The 17,471-nt window shown below is 41.9% G+C and overlaps 1 protein-coding gene across 5 annotated transcripts in view; it reads right to left on the bottom strand.

The window, feature by feature from the left end:
• Nucleotides 1-17,471, bottom strand: part of KANK1 (KN motif and ankyrin repeat domains 1) — a 189,369-nt gene that overhangs the window by 149,652 nt on the left and 22,246 nt on the right. The window contains exon 1 of one of the 5 annotated variants that reach the window (XM_068552967.1): nt 645-783. The exons of the other annotated variants lie outside the window; for them this stretch is intronic. The gene's annotated coding sequence lies outside the window, so the exon portion shown is untranslated. Of the gene's footprint in view, nt 1-644; nt 784-17,471 lie in introns of those variants that run through there. 5 annotated transcript variants of the gene reach the window in all.

Below are 17,471 nucleotides of genomic sequence, written 5' to 3'. Positions count from 1 at the left end.
TTTTTAAATGTGAAGCGATCTCAAACTGTTTCTTAACTATATGTTCAAAGAGTTTGCCATGTTGGGGATAAGATTTTACATCAATATTCTTCAGCCTAAATCTTCCCATTTCCTGCCCACCACCACTTTCCCCTTTCACAGCATGGGCTGGTCCACTACAGAAATTTAAAAGTTACAGTGTGTTTTACTATTTTGTGACATTATAGACTGGGTTAGGGCTATACATGCAGATACACAAAAGGCATCGTTATACCATTTGTATATTGGCACTCACCATGCAGGAAGAGAATTCTTATCATCAGCCCTATCTTTTTAAATTATATGAAAAATCAATTTAACAGGAAGGGGCCTAAAATATGCCTCTATATACAATAATTAATTTGGAAACAACATGCCCACAACCGAGGCATATCTTGCATTCAACATGCATATCTCATTTTAATCCACCTCCACTACCACCATTTTAAAATTAAGATGCTTCCTGTTCTTAACCCACACATTCTCATTGTCTTGCACACTCTTTGACAAAACTTAATATTAAGCTTGTTTTCATTCTTTCAAGGGCTTTAGATTTACCCACTGTTGCAGGGTAAAATATTCCTGAAAACAGAAAAAGCAAAAAAAACTTAGCTCGTCCAACTTACCCAGGACTCTCCACGGCTGTTCTGTGAATTCAAGTGCTTCCCCATTGACAACATGTTACAGTAGATTTCCCTGTTCATTGGACCCAGGACACCGGCAGCTCCAGGTTAGAGGGGCTCACAATATTTAGCCAGCAACCTTTTGTACCGTGCAAAACACAGATTATCAAATAAGCAGCCCGCATGTCTGAGGGACTCTCCTGCTGCAACCTGAGAAGGCTGAAAAAGGACACCAAGAGAGGGAGCTGCTAATTAATTCTTCTCCTCCTCATCAGCCCCAAATGTTTCAGACAACAACTAGTCTGGGAACACAGTTTTGACATGGTCGAGATAATGACTTGATTTGTTCCCAAAACGCTGGGAGAGCTGCTGCAACCCTATCTGGTGAGAACCATTTGTACTCTTTTCTTCCCAAAGCCAGAAGCAAGGCTTGCTTCTAAAGACAAGAAATACTTCCTGTCTTTTTTCCAAGCCTGACAGTTAAGGGGCTGACTGACCGTGCACTAAAGCCTTATCAACCTGACACTGAATTATGGGCTACTTTAGATTAGCCAAAGCAACATCCGTCTCTGGGCGGCCAAAACAGAATTTCCTGACCAATGGTATTAAAATACAGATGTCTTAACAATACGCCCAGGACACAAGGTTACCTCGCATTAGAGTCTTTATTGGGAGGGTAGGGGTGGATAGTGAAAAAGGCTAAAGGAGAAAAAACAGGTGAAAAGCTGCAACTTGCTGAATAAGAATTATATGGTAGAGAGGTGGGGAGGCAAGATGAAAACTGCCACAAATGAGCCTGTGGCAAAGTACATAAGGACACTGTTCTCAGCTCCACCCTCAGCAACCACCCTCCCACACCCTCCTCCTCTTCACAAAGATCTTGAAAGGTTCATCTACATCCAAGTTTCTTAACCTCTGCACAATGGACATCTGGTGTGGACTGTCCTGTGCACTGCAGGGTGTTTAGCAGCAGCCATGGCCTCTGCCTACTGGGTGATAGTAGCACCCACCCTCCCTGGTTCAGTTGTTAACAACCAAAAATGTACTCAGACATTGCCAAACATGCCCTGGGGGTGGGGCAAAACTGCCCCGGATCGAGAACTGCCGATCTACCCTAGGCCACCATGCAATGGGGGATGGGGGCGTAGTTTGCACACTAAACGCGGGCACCAGCTAAGGCGGCACATGGGAACTAAAGTCCACCCATGGCCCACTCACCAAGTCATACACCCCCCGGACTGTCTCCACCCACAGGGGGCACACCTTTTCCTAATGCCCTCAAAGGCTCCACCCAGGCCAACAGAAGCACTACAGCTACACAGGCTGCCTCTCCTTCCTCACTTCCCACCCACTCTTCCACCCTCTGCTCTGGGTCCAGCAGCCATCAAGCCTCTGAAACTGCTCCTGCTGCCAAATCCAGCAGACACAACTCAATTCTCATGGCTGCACAGGATCAGACACTGGTAACTATTCCCTCCTTGAAATGCACCCTTGAGGGCTTCCTCCAACCTTGGTGGCCACCCCTCCTTGGTCTCCTTTGCAGGCTGCCCTTCAGGGTTCAGCCCTCAGCCCTCTTCTCCCACTCTACAACGCCACCCCAACTTGGTGGTCTTACTACCTCACAGCTGCAATGACCATCCATATGGGGGAGACTCACAGAATTCAACTCACTGCGCTCCTAAATCTGCTTTAAATGCAGATTGCCAGCTGACATCTCCCTTTTGATGTCCTGCAGACCCTAGGATTCAATCTAAGCTCATCGTCCTGTGGCACAAACCTCCCAGGATTCATCTCACCTAGTAGCAGCCAGCCTTCCCAGAAAGCCGGGCACTGTGCTTCACTCTTCCCTCCCCATCCAATCAGCTCAGCGCTCCTACTCCTAAACCTCCACTCTGTCCACCTTGCTCTAGCCCCTTGACCCCTGTCCTCGCCCAGACTAAGACTTCTCCCACCCGGGTATCACTGCAGCTGCCTCAGTTCTCCCGCCATCCTCACATCCACCAAGCCGGAGGGAATTTTCCAACCTGCACTTCTAATTGCATCATTCAACAGCTTAAAACTCTACAATGATTTCCTACCACCCCTGAGATAAAATTTCAAATTTCTTAACGTGGTCTACCAGGCCCTTTATGACCTTCCTCCCCATGCCACACCCCACCCCCACCCAACTGCACCCTCCGAGTTGAAATCACAAGCTACACTCTCTTTGATTCTGAACACAGGATGCTCTCCCTCCTCTATCTGGAGTAGCCTCTTGCCCAAATCTACCGCTTCACCTGGCTAACTCCACCTCACCCAACAGGTTTCAGCTCAAACTTCTCTGACACCCCACCTCCCACTAATGTTCCCAGTATTTATTGACTGATTGATTGATTGATTGCCACGTTGGGTCTTTGTTGCTGTGCGCGGGCTTTCTCTAGCTGCGGGGAGCGGGGGCTACTCTTCATTGCAGTGCACAGGCTTCTCATTGCGGTGGCTTCTCTTGTTGTGGAGCATGGGCTCTAGGCGCATGGGCTTCAGGAGTTGCGGCACGTGGACTCAGTAGTTGTGGCTCGTGGGCTCCAGAGCGCAGGCTCAGCAGTTGTGGCACACGGGCCTAGTTGCTCCGCGGCATGTGGGAACTTCCCGGACCAGGGCTCGAACCCGCATCCGCTGCATTGGCAGGTGGATTTTCAACCACTGCGCCACCAGGGAAGCCCTGTTCCCAGTTTTATGTGCCCATAATAGACTGTAACTCCCCCATCAGAGCACTTACTCTGCTTATTTGCTTGACTACCCAACTAAACGTGCTGCTTCTCCTCTTTTCACCATCCATCAGCTTCAACCTTGCTTATCTCTCCACACAGTGTTGGCTGGTCCCTCTGTTACCTGCTAATCTCAAACCTGTTATGGCTCATATCAAAAGCGAATATAGGCAGCAAAACTATACAATACCTCTCTCTGCACCAGAAGCTATAGAGATATCAACACATACATACAAATATATGAAATAGCACTAGTCCTCGAGAAAAATATCAAGGTGGGGAAACAGCGTAACATGAAACGTTCTACTTACTAAGCAACAGGTCTACAAATGCAAATTAGTAAAGGCAGCCTGAGAAAACAGGTAGTTAGGAGACGTGAAATGGGGAAATTATCAGGATGAAGCAGAGACAGTCTGTAGCCTCCTTCTAGAAAGATTTGGACTTAGATTTTGAAGCTGGTGAGGGGCAAACTGACAGGCATAGAAATTAACTAGAGAAATGTCAAATTTTGCAACCATCAACAGCTTTGTAAAATCAGTTGGATTTATCGTGTTGTAAACTGCTCCCTGCTAGTTTCTGGTGGCACTGACAGCACAACATGGAACAGTCACTCTTTGGTGGCATGAGAGCTGTAAGGCACAGAGATCTGTGCTGACTCTGCCTCCGTAAAAGGAGCAGTGAGTCCAAGTTTCTCAAATATATAATTGGATAGAAATACTAATAAATAGGTTGGGTAAAAACTAACTTCTTGTTACCTCTCAACACACTTACTTACATGACATTTTAAAATTGGAAAATTTTCAACCTGTAACCTTAACAGGTATCATTTATGAAGCCAGATGTCTTACAAATATGCCTTCATTTGATTCTTATGGCCATCTTCTGAGAGGAGTCGTATTATGCCCATTTTACAAATGGGAAAACTGAGGCTGTGATTGGAACAGACAGAATTTTCTTAAAATCTTACTCCTAAGCCTATGTTCTAAGCTTACTCTCAAAATAAGTACCTGAGCAAGAAATAGCTTTTTCCAAACAGCACCCAGTGGCAGAAACCCATCTGTTCCAAAGGAACCTTTACAGGTATCTATAATTAAGTCAGGAATGTTCCAACTTAAACTAGTTTCTGTCAATTTAGTTTTTAAAATAGCTCTGGCCTGAGGCCAAACATGCCTCTTAGGTACTTTTCAGACTGTTTTGTCAATCATGGGGTAAACTTTACTGAAAAGCTTTAAGTTCTCCTCCTTTCTGGAGAGCTGAGAACAACCCAGAATACTTCAGAATTTGTGCCTCTCCTTTATATGCAACTTAAAAAAAAAAAAAAAAAAGAGGTCCTAGGCTCCTTGGACTTTGAACATGCCTCAAAAGAAGACATCTATTGAGCGGTATTACATGCCAAACATGCTGTAGCACCATCTTTCTTAAATTCAGTCACCCTAAATCGGGTGCTACTATTACCTCCATTGTACAGATGGGAAAGCAGAGGCTGAGAGAAGTCCAAAGCTGTGTTCTTTCCACTCTCCCTACCATGCGGACTTTGCCACTATCTGCTCGTCAGTGCTGCCCCCAAAAGCTCTGCTCTGAGACGAAAAAGGAGGACTACCTTAACAAGGGTGGGGGGAAGAAATCAACTCAATAGGTTAAGTGTTTGAGCCTACTAAGGGTAAGATGCTGTGTTGGGGGAGAAACTAAAAGGACTGGAAACCTCACAGAAATTGTCTATGTGCAGTGTTAAAGACACAGCCAAACCAGTGAAAAACAGAAAATGATCCCTCTAAAGGTCTCTCAAGCCTCAGCACGACTGACATTTTGGGCTGAATAACTGCCTGTAGTGAGGGCTGTCCTGTACGTTGTAGGGCGTTTACTAGCATCCCTGGCCTCTACCCACTAGATTCCCCTGAATCATGAAAATCAAAAACGTTCAGACATTGCCAAATGCCCACTATGGGGCAAATTCACTCACCCCAAACCCCTTGAAAACCACTGCTCTAAACGAGATAGGTGCTGAAATCCATAGGCATAACTGGCTGCTTCAGGGCCTTATCTGCCTCAAGTGCAAGTCTTCAGAGCTCTCTTTCAACATATTAAGACATGAACCAATCAAATGCAGAATTATAATCTTAGAAGAAAAAAAAAAGAACCCCCCAAATTACTCCTTCATAAAGGACATCAGTAGCACTTAAGAGACAATGTTTACATTCTCCCAGACCTGTGGTTTGCTCAAAAATTAATTTATCCCATCCATGCTTTGATCTTCTAACAAATTATTTCCTGAGACAAGATTTAACTTGTGAGGGCCCTACAGGCTAAGCAGCTGTGAGAGGGGAAGCGGCATCAAATTCCAGGCGGCAAGCGGAGAGGGGGCTTCCCGTCTCCCCAAGGGGACCCTGCTCAGAAACACACCCAATGCCTCAGAGGGGTCCGATTTTCCCATGGAAGATTAGAGGTTCAAACTACAATGCAGCTGAGCTTTGTCTTCAAAGAAGAAAGAGCCTTTTAGGAGGTGGGTCAATTTTATATACCAGTACTGGTATTTCCATTATGAAAGGCTTTTTGTTGTTGTTTTAGTTTTACTTCTTAATTTCACAATAAGGAAGACAGTCAAAACCCAAGTGGTCTCCTTGCTTCTATCCCTCCTTTTCCATAAAAGAGGGAAGCAGGAAGCTTCCAGTCTTCCAACAGCTTTTGCTCATCACACACCTGTCCTGCAAGATGCATGCTGCCAGCCAGAAGGAACTCATGAGCCCTGAATAAAATGCTTGTCGTATTAGAAACCACATGCTTGACCTATAGGAATGCTGGCTGCAAACTAAGACAGGAGAGTTAATTGTGTAATGTGTTCATACCTTGCCTTGTATGGTAGGCAAAATAATGTACCCCACCCCCAAAGATGTCCAAGTCCTCATTTCCAAACATATGACTATGTTACATTACATGGCAAAAAGGACTTTGAAGGTGCGATTATAGTTAAGGACCTTTGAGGTGAGGAGATCTCCCTGGGTTATCCAGATGGGTCCAATGTAATCATGAGTTCCTGAAAGCCGAGAGCCTTTTCTGGCTGTGGTCAGAGAGAGACAGGACGATAGAAGTAGCAACAGGAAAAATGCAAAGCGTGAAAGGGACGCAATTCACTGAAGGTGGCTGTGAAGACGGAGGAGGGGGTGATGAGCTAAGGAACGTAGGTGTGGCCTCCGCGAGTTGGAAACAACAGATTCTCTCCCAGAACCAGCCCTACCCACCCCTTGATTTGATTCCAATGAGACCTGCGTTGACCTTGTGACCTAAAGAACTGTAAGATAATACATTTGTGTTGTTTTAAGCATTAAATTTGTGGATTTTGTTACAGCAGGGATAGAAAACTAATACAGACTTTGGTACCTGGAAGTGGGGAGCTGCTATAACAGATTCCAAGAAATATGGAAGTGGCTTTAGAATTTGGCAGTGAGTGGAGCCTGGAAGACTTCTGAGGAGGATGGTAGAAAAAGTTTAGATTGCCTTGGACAGACCTGTTCATAGACATATGGATGTTAAGGATTGCTAGGGAGGACTCAGAAGGAAGTGAAGAACATGGTAGAGAAAACATACATTGCCTTAGAGAATACAGCTAAATGGTCAAGAGCAGAGGAAATCACAAACACTACCATTCTACCAGACTGCCTACTGTGCGCTCAGAAAATAAAACCCCAGAGTGGGGGAAGGCCCCTGACAAGTCGGGGACACCTCTGCTACACAGCAGCCTCACTGTACAGACTGTCTCACTTGGCAATGAGCAAAGGGGCTGTCCTTGGAATGTTGCTACATCCCAGCCATGTGACCCAGGGCAAACAACCTCTCTGACCTGCACGCAGAGATGATGTTATCAATAGCACCCATCTCGCAGGACTATTCTGGGGATTAAATAAGGTCATGCACAGAAAGTCCTCAGTGCGGTGCTGAGTACAGAGTAGGCACTCAAAAGTGTGAGCTATTTTTTTGACCCAGTCTATAGGGAAAAATAAGTGGACAGGAATATATCCTTCCTTTCTCCCCCAGGAAAGTCTTCCCTAGGGAAGACTTAGGGCCTAAGCATAAAAGAAGAAAACAGAAGCAAACTTGGATGTTCAGGAAGCCAGCACTCTATAAATCAAAGGCAAGGTTTGGGGACTCAATGGGGCTATTCCAAAAGGCAAGGGACAGATAGACTGGGGGCTGGGGAAGCTGCCCAAGGCAGCAGAGGAAGACAAAAAGGAGGTTGAGTTGTTCCTCTGGGTGACTCTATTACTGGAAACTTGCCAGCTGCAGTTTGAGAACACTGGGCAGAGATACTGTGCCACCGCCAGTGCCAACTTGGACGGAAGTGATGCGGCTGGGTCCCACGGTCAAGAAGCCAGCAGGAGGGGGTGAAGGGGGTACCCGCAAAGAAAGACATCATTTTTAATTCTCCAGCCTGGCTTCCTACCTCAGCTTCCCCTCTCCCCTGCCTCTACCCATCACCATCCATGGAATTATAAAACACAACAACGAAAATTAAAAGACCACAGTTATTCATATATAGGTAAGATAGCAAAATTTTACAGAAACTCATAGAATTTTCTACTTAAGAAAGTTTTCTTTTTTTTTCCTATTGCAAAATTTTTTTAGTTTTGGAGCTTTCATAAGGTTTCTGGGACAAGACATCACCGGGAAGTAAAAAGGCACTAAAAGCATTTGAATATCCTTTCTGTCTCTGTACCCTTGACGGTAAATTATGGTAGTTCATTCCCCAAGATTAACAGTCAATAGTTAAATGTCAGCCAGCAGGCTACTGCATAACTAAGAGGGGAAAAAAATCACCTTAGCAATGATTACGATAAAACCAAGTGGCAAAGAATTAAATCATTCTCCACTAGTATGTTTATAAGATATATATATATACTTCTGCCAACACAGCATTTTCTGCTTAACAGCAGCATTTTCCCCCTTTACTTAAGAAAATCTGGTGCCTGCAGAAAAGACATCACATCTTACATTATTTTGTTCACAGTAAAATCCACAGCTTCCCTGGCAATGTGATTAAGGCACACATTTTTATGAGCAAAGCACATGTACCCACTGAACACAATAATGCTTTCAAAAAAGAACAAGTTTACAAAGTTCTTCCAACAAGCCCATTGTTTTTGGATTTACAAGTTGGAAAAACGTACATTTCTGAATTCCATTTTCTGAATTTCCACAAGCTGGGTAGGTCTAAAGGCTCATTCTTCATACTCCCACTATTATTATTCATTCCTTTTCCCAGTAAACCCAGATAGGCAGTTATCAAGGCAGATGTATTATTTGGGTGCATATGACAACAGAGCTGGATCTTATTTCTGCCCACCCCTTTTTCTGCTCCCCATGCTGCAAACCTCTCCTAACCCTTGTAGATAAAAAAGACTGGTAAAAGGAGTGGGTGGCATATTCTTCTCCTTAACTGAACCCAAATCTGTAGACTCTGGGATTGTCAGCTAGTCAATCTCCAGATCCTCCTGAAAGGATGACGTGAGCGCCTAGTGATTTTGTTTTGTTTTTCATAAAGCTGGAGAAGGGAGGTATGGCTTGGAGACAGTTAGATAATGAACTTAGCTACTGAAAACAAATTCCAGACTACTTTTTGAAGAGGAAAACAACATAATGGGTGGGAACTGTTCCAAGTTCACATGACCTTTGCATCTGCCTCACTCACTCTAGAAATGCCACCCCAGTTTTGATGGACAGTGCCCAAAACCAACCTGTTATCCCTGACTTCTTAGTAGGCACTGTTCGCCTTCAACCAGGATAGTCTAGAAATCCAAACATGATCTAGGAAAAACTATTTGGGATTCAAATAAGTCAAATAATTCAGACTGGAAGATCGTAAGTATTTTGAAGGATAAAAATATATATGTCTGTATACAACTTTCCATTTTATATGCCTCTTTCACAGGCAAAAGAGATTTCATATACCACTTTAAATGCATTATGCATTATTTCATCTGTTCCTTACAAAGAACCGAGTAACAAACTGTTTCCGTGTTTGTTCATTCTTCAGATGAAGAAACTGAGGCTTAGCAAGGTTGAACATGCCCGAAGTCACAAATCGGCAGACCTAAACTCTGATCCCAAATTCATGCCCTCGACCCAGGATTAACTAATCTTTGATATAGACTGATTAGCCCCAGGTTCTAAAAACAGCTATGACTCCTCCAAATTGCCCTGGGGGGTCAACAAATTTTACTGACAATATTATTGATTATCTCCTTTTTTCAACCATCTTTGTTCCTACATTATGAAAACCTTACACACCCACCTTTGCCTCTGACTGGCAATAAGTCACAGTATCTCCTTGGCACTGGCTTCAAAGCAATGCAAATATTCAAAAGTGCCTTCCTCTTCAAAGAGTCACCATAACTGCAGGACAAAATCCAATTCCAAAACTGTTCTGACCAGCAACTACATGGTGCCAGATGCCCCATCATCTTCAAAAAGTTACCTAGGGTCTCTGATCACAGCTACCTCCCTGCTCCCTCCTGCAGCTGTGTACACAGTGTTTATTATACCACAATGGCCAGTTTTGTTTTCTGGCCAAGAGAGAAGATATGCACAGTTCATTGAGACGCTACTGTTGGTAAGGAAATCTTTGATCTCCTCTAGAAATCTGGAAGTGCATTTCTTCATAATAAACTCAGGCAGTTTCACCCACTTCCAAGATGTTCCAAAACCAGTGATTAAGACTGGTTTTGGAACATCTTAATGTTCCAAACATTAAGACATTTTACATTTTAATCCCAGGCTTAACCAGCAAATTGTATGCTCAAGCAAAGGAGCTTGGTGAAGACTTTCAAATAAGGAATGTTTAGCTTCTGAAAATCAGCTATATATCTACACATAAAAATGAAACAATTGGAAAGCAGAATAGTTGTTGTCAGGGAGGAGCGGGAGGGGGAAATGAGTTAGTGTTTAGTGGGTACAGAGTTTCTGTTTGGGAAGATGAAAATGTTCTGGATGCTGGAGATGGCTGCACAGCAATGTGAAGGTACTTAATACCACTGGATTGTACACTTAAATATGGTAAAAACAAAAAACAAACAAGAAAACTTATCTACCATTCAAGTGAATGCTTCTTTTTTGAAAGCTCTCACTTACGAAGGGAAATGAGGCCACAGCACCTTTTAAAACAAACGACTGAAAGACCTTGGGCCCATTCTAGGCATAACAGGGAAGACTTTAAACACAAGTTTTAGTTCCAGAGTTCCTAAAGAAAGATGAATACTCTCAAATTACTTTCCAATCTATAGATGCTGTAATGTCTAAATGCAGCCAAAGTTTCCTCAGACTCCTCTGAGGAGAGGACTGACCACGGGGGCTCAGAACAGCCCACCCATCATTTTAGTCTTGTTATAGACTGAATGTTTGTGTCCCCTCCAAATTCATATGTTGAAGCCCTACTCTCCAATGTGACTGCATCTGGAGGTGGGGCCTTTGGGAGGTAATTAGGTTTAGATGCGGTCATGTGGGGGGAACACCCACGATGGGATTAGTGTCCCTGTAAGAAGAGGAAGAGGCCAGAGCCCTTCCTCTCTCCATACGTGAGGACACAGCAAGAAGGCAGCCTTCCACAAGCCAGGAAGTGGGCTCTCACCAGCACCCAACCATGAGGCACCTTGCTTGGATTCCCCAGCTTCCAGACCTGTGAGAAATATCTGTTGTTTAAGTCACCCAATCTGTAGTATTTTGTTACAACAGCCTGAGCTAAGACAAGTCTACTCCCTAATATATCTGTGCTTCCTTAATGTTTTAAACTCATTAAAACAGTTTCTGAAATGCCTCACTCATGAGCATGGTTTCAGGGCACCACAGCTCAGGCAGCCACCTAGACAAGTTCTTTTCTTTCTCGTCACAATATTAATATGGTAACAGTCTGGCGCTCTCTCTCTCTCTCTCTCTCTCTCTCTCTCTCTCTCTCTCTCTCTCTCACACACACACACACACACACACACACACACACACACACACAGAAGTGGCAACTGTTTTTTCCACTTTATGGGCTATTTCGGAGTTACACTGAGGAGAGATGCCAAAAAGCTGTCATGGTTCAGAATGAAATGGTCTCCGGTTCACTGAGTCTCTTTTTTCATCTCAGATGAACAAAGGCTTTTCACTGAAGGAAAATCACCAATGCTGCTTGCACTCCAGTTGACTACTGATGCTGTATTTTCATCACCTGAGAATGAACTAAGAGTTGCATCTCAAATGACTTGGAGCTCCTATAATAAAGTCTCTTCAACTCTCAAAGAGTTTTGCTGTGCAATTGCTGACCGATGTAATCATTTTTTTTTCCCCTCCCTCAAGGCTAAATGTTCTGATGTGTAAGCCAATCTTCCTGCCAAAGGTACGACTTACCCTCGTTTGGGCATCTTGTTTTCCCCCAATGGAAAAAAGAAAGCAAGCCTTGAGTTAGAAAACTATGACCTTTACCTAGGGTGGTGTACTTCTTTTGCATTACATAAAATTCTGATTGGTTTCCTTTACAATTTACATAATTCATTTTTAAGTGTCAGTGCAAAATTGATGATTAATATCAACAAAAAAATAAAAATAAAAACCTGATTTCCCTACTACAAAAATATGTTGGAAAACTTTTAACAATTAGAATAGTGTTACAATTAAAATATGAATAGCTCAGCAGATCAACAGAACAGAAATGAACACAAAAACATATGGGATTTAGTATATGATAAAGGTGGCATTTCCAATCAAAAAAGTAAAAGAAAAATAAATTATTAATAAATGGTTGGGAAAACCAGCAGCCATCTGAAAAAAGTAAACTGAGATTCCTACTTCCTAAAATAAATTTAAGATGGATTAATAATTTAATTATAAAAATGGAAACCACAAAAGTACCAGAAGAAAACCTGGTCAATTAAAAATGTATATTTTAGGGTGGAGAAGACCTTTTTCCCTTTATGGAATTCAATTCAAAGGCCTTAAAAGAAGCAGTTGGTAAATTTACCTACATGGAGAAATGCAACATAATCCAAGTAAAAAAATGAACAATAAACTGAGAACAACTCCAATTCTTATCAATGATAAGGGACCTATTTCATTTATATATAAAGTGACACAACTTGAAAACTAATAGCCCATAGCAAAAGATACAATAGTTCATAGAAAGGTAAATATTGTACAAATGGCTCTTATAGACTCATGAAAAGATATTCAACCTCCTAAGACAAATGCAAATTAAAACCACATGAGATCCATTTGTTACTTATCAGATTGCCAAAGATTAAGAAGTTTCATAACATACCATGTTGGCAAGGATGCAGAAAACTGTACTTTCATACCTTGCTGGTGATAATTATATATAGTAGCACAGCTTTTATGGAAGACATTTGGGGCAATATCTCTTGTAAGTACAAATGAATACATATCCTTTCACTTGGTAATTCCATATTTAGAATGTTGTCACATGTGAGCAAAATAATGTTTGTACAAAAGTATCCCTTGCACCATTGTTGCAAATAGCAAAATCAATAGGAAATACAACAGACTGAACAAAACATGGGAGTATCTGTAAAAAGAAATACTATGCTGTTGTGTTTAAAACTATAAAAATATAGGAGAAACTGTACCTACATGGAGGAATCTTGAGACATGATTACATGAAAAAGCAAGGTGCGTAACAAAATGTAAAGTATGTAATAACTTGTGATTTTAAAGGGGGGAAGAATATGAGAATATACCCACATTCGCTTTTTATACAAAAACAGAGTATTTCTGGAAGGAAGGGCACTGATTGCCTCTGAGGAGGGAATGTGGTGGCCAGTGGCAGGAATTAAGAGGCTTTTTATTTTGCTCTTTTACATCTTTTAAATTCAAGCCATGTATTATTCATTTGAAAATTACTTTTTTAAAATTTCCTATATATATATATTTTTTTTATTGGAGTATAATTGCTTTACAATGTTGTGTTAGCTTCTGCTGTACAATGAAGTGAATCAGCTATATGCATACCTATATCCCCTCCCTCCTGGACCTCCTTCCCATCCCCCACCATCCCACCCATCTAGGACGTCACAGAGCACCAAGCTGAGCTTCCTGTGCTTTACAGCTTGTTCCCACTAGCTATCTGTTTTACGCATAGTAGTGTATATGTGTCCATCCTACAAGGAGGTATCACCTCACACCGGTCAGAATGGCCATCATCAAAAAATCTACAAACAATAAATGCTGGAGAGGGTGTGGAGAAAAGGGAACCCTCTTGCACTGTTGGTGGGAATGTAAATTCATACAGCCACTCTGGAGAACATTATGGAAGTTACTTTAAAAACTAAAAGTAGAACTGCCACATGACCCAGCAATCCCACTACTGGGCATATACCCTGAGAAAACCAAAATTCAAAATGAAAATTACTTTTTAATGCAGTAAAAGGGTTGTGAGTAAAGCTGAAGAATTCAACCCAAAATTGAGAAAAAGAGACAAAGACCTAGAACGGAGAAGGGGAAACGGTAAGAAAATCAGAGGATTGCTCCGGAAGAATCAACACTTGAAAACAGGGATTAAATCAAGAGAAAAGAAAGTTATCAAAGATGATTCAAGAAATTTTCCAACAAGTGAAAAACGTTAAGTTTCTAGATTGGGAAGGCCAGGCCACTCTGTGTCCAGAAAAATCAATGAAAATAGATCAGTTAGACTACTTGGGACAAATAAAAGATACTAAAAGCTTTCAAAGAGAAGAAGGGGGAAAAGTTCCAGCTTTCATAAAAGTCTGGAATTTTAGGAAGCAATATTTTCAAAGTTCTGAAGAAAAAGGATTTCCAACCTAGAACTGTATGTTTAGCTAAACTATAGAGAGTATGGCAGTGGGGGGCTGGGGTACAACTTAGACTCGCCAAACCTCAAGAAAATGTATCTCCCGTGCACCCTTTCTCAGAAGCTGCTGGCTAATGCCCTCCACCGAGATAAGCGATCAAGAGAGATCACAAGGAAAGGAAACAACACGGGATCCAGGAAAGAGAAATGAAGGGCATCTCTGGGGTGATGGGCACACTTTCATAAGGGATGCCTTCAGGAGGAAAGGATCAAACAGCAACCCTGAGGTTTTTAAACATAAAGAGAGGAAGGTTAGGCCTCAATTTGGGGTGAATCCGTAATAGGTGCATAAAGCTAAAAAAACAATTCTTAACTCTGGGTAAGAAAAAGGTGTATGAGGAAGGAAATGTCATTTAAATTACACATCTCAGCTATGAACGATTTTCACAGTCACTATAATCTAAATGTTATATATTAATCAAATTTTAAAAAACCATATTTACATTAGGAGGATTTTAGAAAAGAGTGTATGGGAGAAGTTATAAGTTTTATAGTCTCATCTTCCACAGTATGAAGACAGGAAATAATATCCAAAGTCTGATTTTAAAAAAATCAAGAAATGACAGAACAAGCATATTTTTCTCAAAATACTGCCATTTTCACAGTCTAAGCCAGTCAGATATCAGCATTTTCTTATGGCTCAACAACATTAGAAGAAAAAAAAATTTCTAAGTAGTTTCCTTTAAGGGAAAGGAATCAGGGAGAGGCAAGTAGGGCAGAGAGGTACTATTTTCATTTATAGGCCTTATAGAACAATTTGACTTTTTAAAGTATACAAACACATACATACAAAATGTTAACATTTTTCATAGAGCCGATATTCAAGGTTTTTTACACATGAGAATCAATGATGGGCTAATCTGCACTGCCAATACAATAAAATCCATATTTCAAATAGCATCTAAGAACACTCTATGGTTTTTAAGTTACTGGTGCTGGTTCTGCCCACCAACTCCTACCTAAGGGTTGGGGACACAGGCATCATCTGGCTGATCCATTCATTAGGAGAAGCGCCTCAGACACAATGCCAGGATGGCCAAAGTCCTTGAAGGTTCGGGATTTGTCAGGTTTTCTCATTAAAATTAGAATTCCCAGTACTGTTGTGTTTTCCAGTACCTCATTCTCATGAGAGGTGAAGTTAGGGATTTGTGTGGGTTTGGATGCAGAACTTGATTAAAAGCAACTTGAATAGGAAACTGAGTTGATCTGTAGAACCAATGGCTTTGGGTAAGCAGATTTTTAAAACAAACTGAAACTACTGATCCTCTGGGTGACAAATTCAATTTGTTAAAAAAAACTAGTTGCACGGTTACTAAGGAGTCACTGCGAAATCCCCATTTCCAGTTCTAATGCATAAGCAGCAGCCCCGGGAGCAGGGAAATTGGCACAAGCCTTTGAGACTTACTCTCCTAGGTCACAGTGCTAACTAACATCACCATATGCCTGCTTAAATAAAAGTACACCACTTATTAGAATCATTAACTCAAATTTTGTCAACTCATAAATAATGAAATTCCGCAGATTTTTCTAAGCACCTTTGTGAAAGAACTTGCCCAAACTGAAAAGAGTTTTCTCCAAAAACTTTCAAGCAAAACTGAAGTTCCAGGAAGACATTTAGGCCTATAGCTTTGGATACCCCCTAAAACTACTCCCATTTGAAAAGCATGCACTAGGACATCAGTTATGTGTCGAGACTGAACAGCCTCCCGTTAATTTAATCCTTTCTGGTTTTAGCCAACAGTTCCTTTTATTGAACTGTGGCAAGAAATTTTTCAAAGCCCATTCTGTTAGAAATTAAGGTCCTTGGGTTTAAGAAGCAAGAATTTGGAATTGACTAGCCTAAGAGGGAGACAATAGTATCAACAGTTTACAAGTATTAATGTACTTGTAATTCAAATAAAAGCCTACAGAGAGATGGCATATCCAAAGTTGCTGTTTCAGAACACTGATCAAACTAGTAAGTGGCATACTACCTGAAACAATGGTGCTGACCTAGCTGAAAGTTCAAAAGAAAACCAGCTATAAGCTAAGTCAAACAAATCCCTTGGATAAACTGTGACTTCTCCTTTGTAGAGTACATATGAATTCTTATACACCTCTCACTCCTAAAGGTTACTTGAAGGGTCTAACAATAAAAGACATAGTTCTTGTCCAAAAACAAACAAGAAGAACTACAGAGCAACTTTTCAGCAAATGACGGCTGGGGAGACAGGAAAGGAGGGGAATGACTGTATTATTTTACCTACATACTGAAACACAGAATCACTATCAAAGCTGAGCATGAAACTTAGTTCCTGGCATCCTGGTAGCCAAAGCATAAAAGGAAATACAACGAGGTACACAACTTTCATGACTGAGGAAAAAAAGTCCGAGTTTATCAGGGAAATACTGTAAATGTTTTTCTTTTTTTTTTTTAAATAAATTTATTTTATTCATTTATTTTGGGCTGCGTTAGGTCTTTGTTGCTGCGCACGGGCTTTCTCTAGTTGCGGCGAGTGGGGGCTACTCTTCGTTGCTGTGCACGTGCTTCTCATTGCGGTGGCTTCTCTTGTCGTGGAGCACAGGCTCTAGGCGTGAGGGCTTCAGTACTTGTGGCATGCAGGCTCAATAGTTGTGGTACACGGGCTTAGTTGCTCTGTGGCATGTGGGATCTTCCTGGACCAGGGATCAAACCCGTGTCCCCTGCGCTGGCAGGTGGATTCTTAACCACTGCGCCACCAGGGAAGTCCCTGTAAATGTTTTTCTAACAGTGAAGTGAAACATACACTTCCTCCTATGAGGGATTCTGAATGGCACAGCAAATACTCATCAGTAGTTTATTCAACAACAAAGATCTATTAAATGCATTCTGCTTTTCCAGGCTCTGTTCTAGAAGCTTGATATGTATCAGCCAACAAACCAGATAAAGGTCCCTGCCCTGGAGAAGCCCATATTCTACTGGAGTAGCTGGACAATAATCATAGTAGGTAAATTACATATGTTATTATATTATTATGTTATGGGGAAAAGAAAAGGAAGTGCTGGGCAAGGGGGATCAGGAGAAAGCAGATTATAATACTGGACAGACAGTTGAGGCACAGAGATGGTGACATTTGAGCAAGAACACAGCATGAACAAGCATGGAGATAAGAAGAGCAGTCCGTGCAAAGACCCTGAGAGGAAGCACACAAGCACGTTTGAGGAATAACAAGGGGCCAGTGCTGCCAAGCACGGGAGCAGGGCAAGCACAGGAGAGGA

Source organism: Eschrichtius robustus, chromosome 10 (assembly GCF_028021215.1).
Source record: "Eschrichtius robustus isolate mEscRob2 chromosome 10, mEscRob2.pri, whole genome shotgun sequence".
In the NCBI taxonomy this organism is placed as follows: Eukaryota; Metazoa; Chordata; class Mammalia; order Artiodactyla; family Eschrichtiidae; genus Eschrichtius; species Eschrichtius robustus.
Note: the sequence above shows the minus strand (reverse complement) of the source record. Positions and strands in the feature narration are given on the sequence as shown.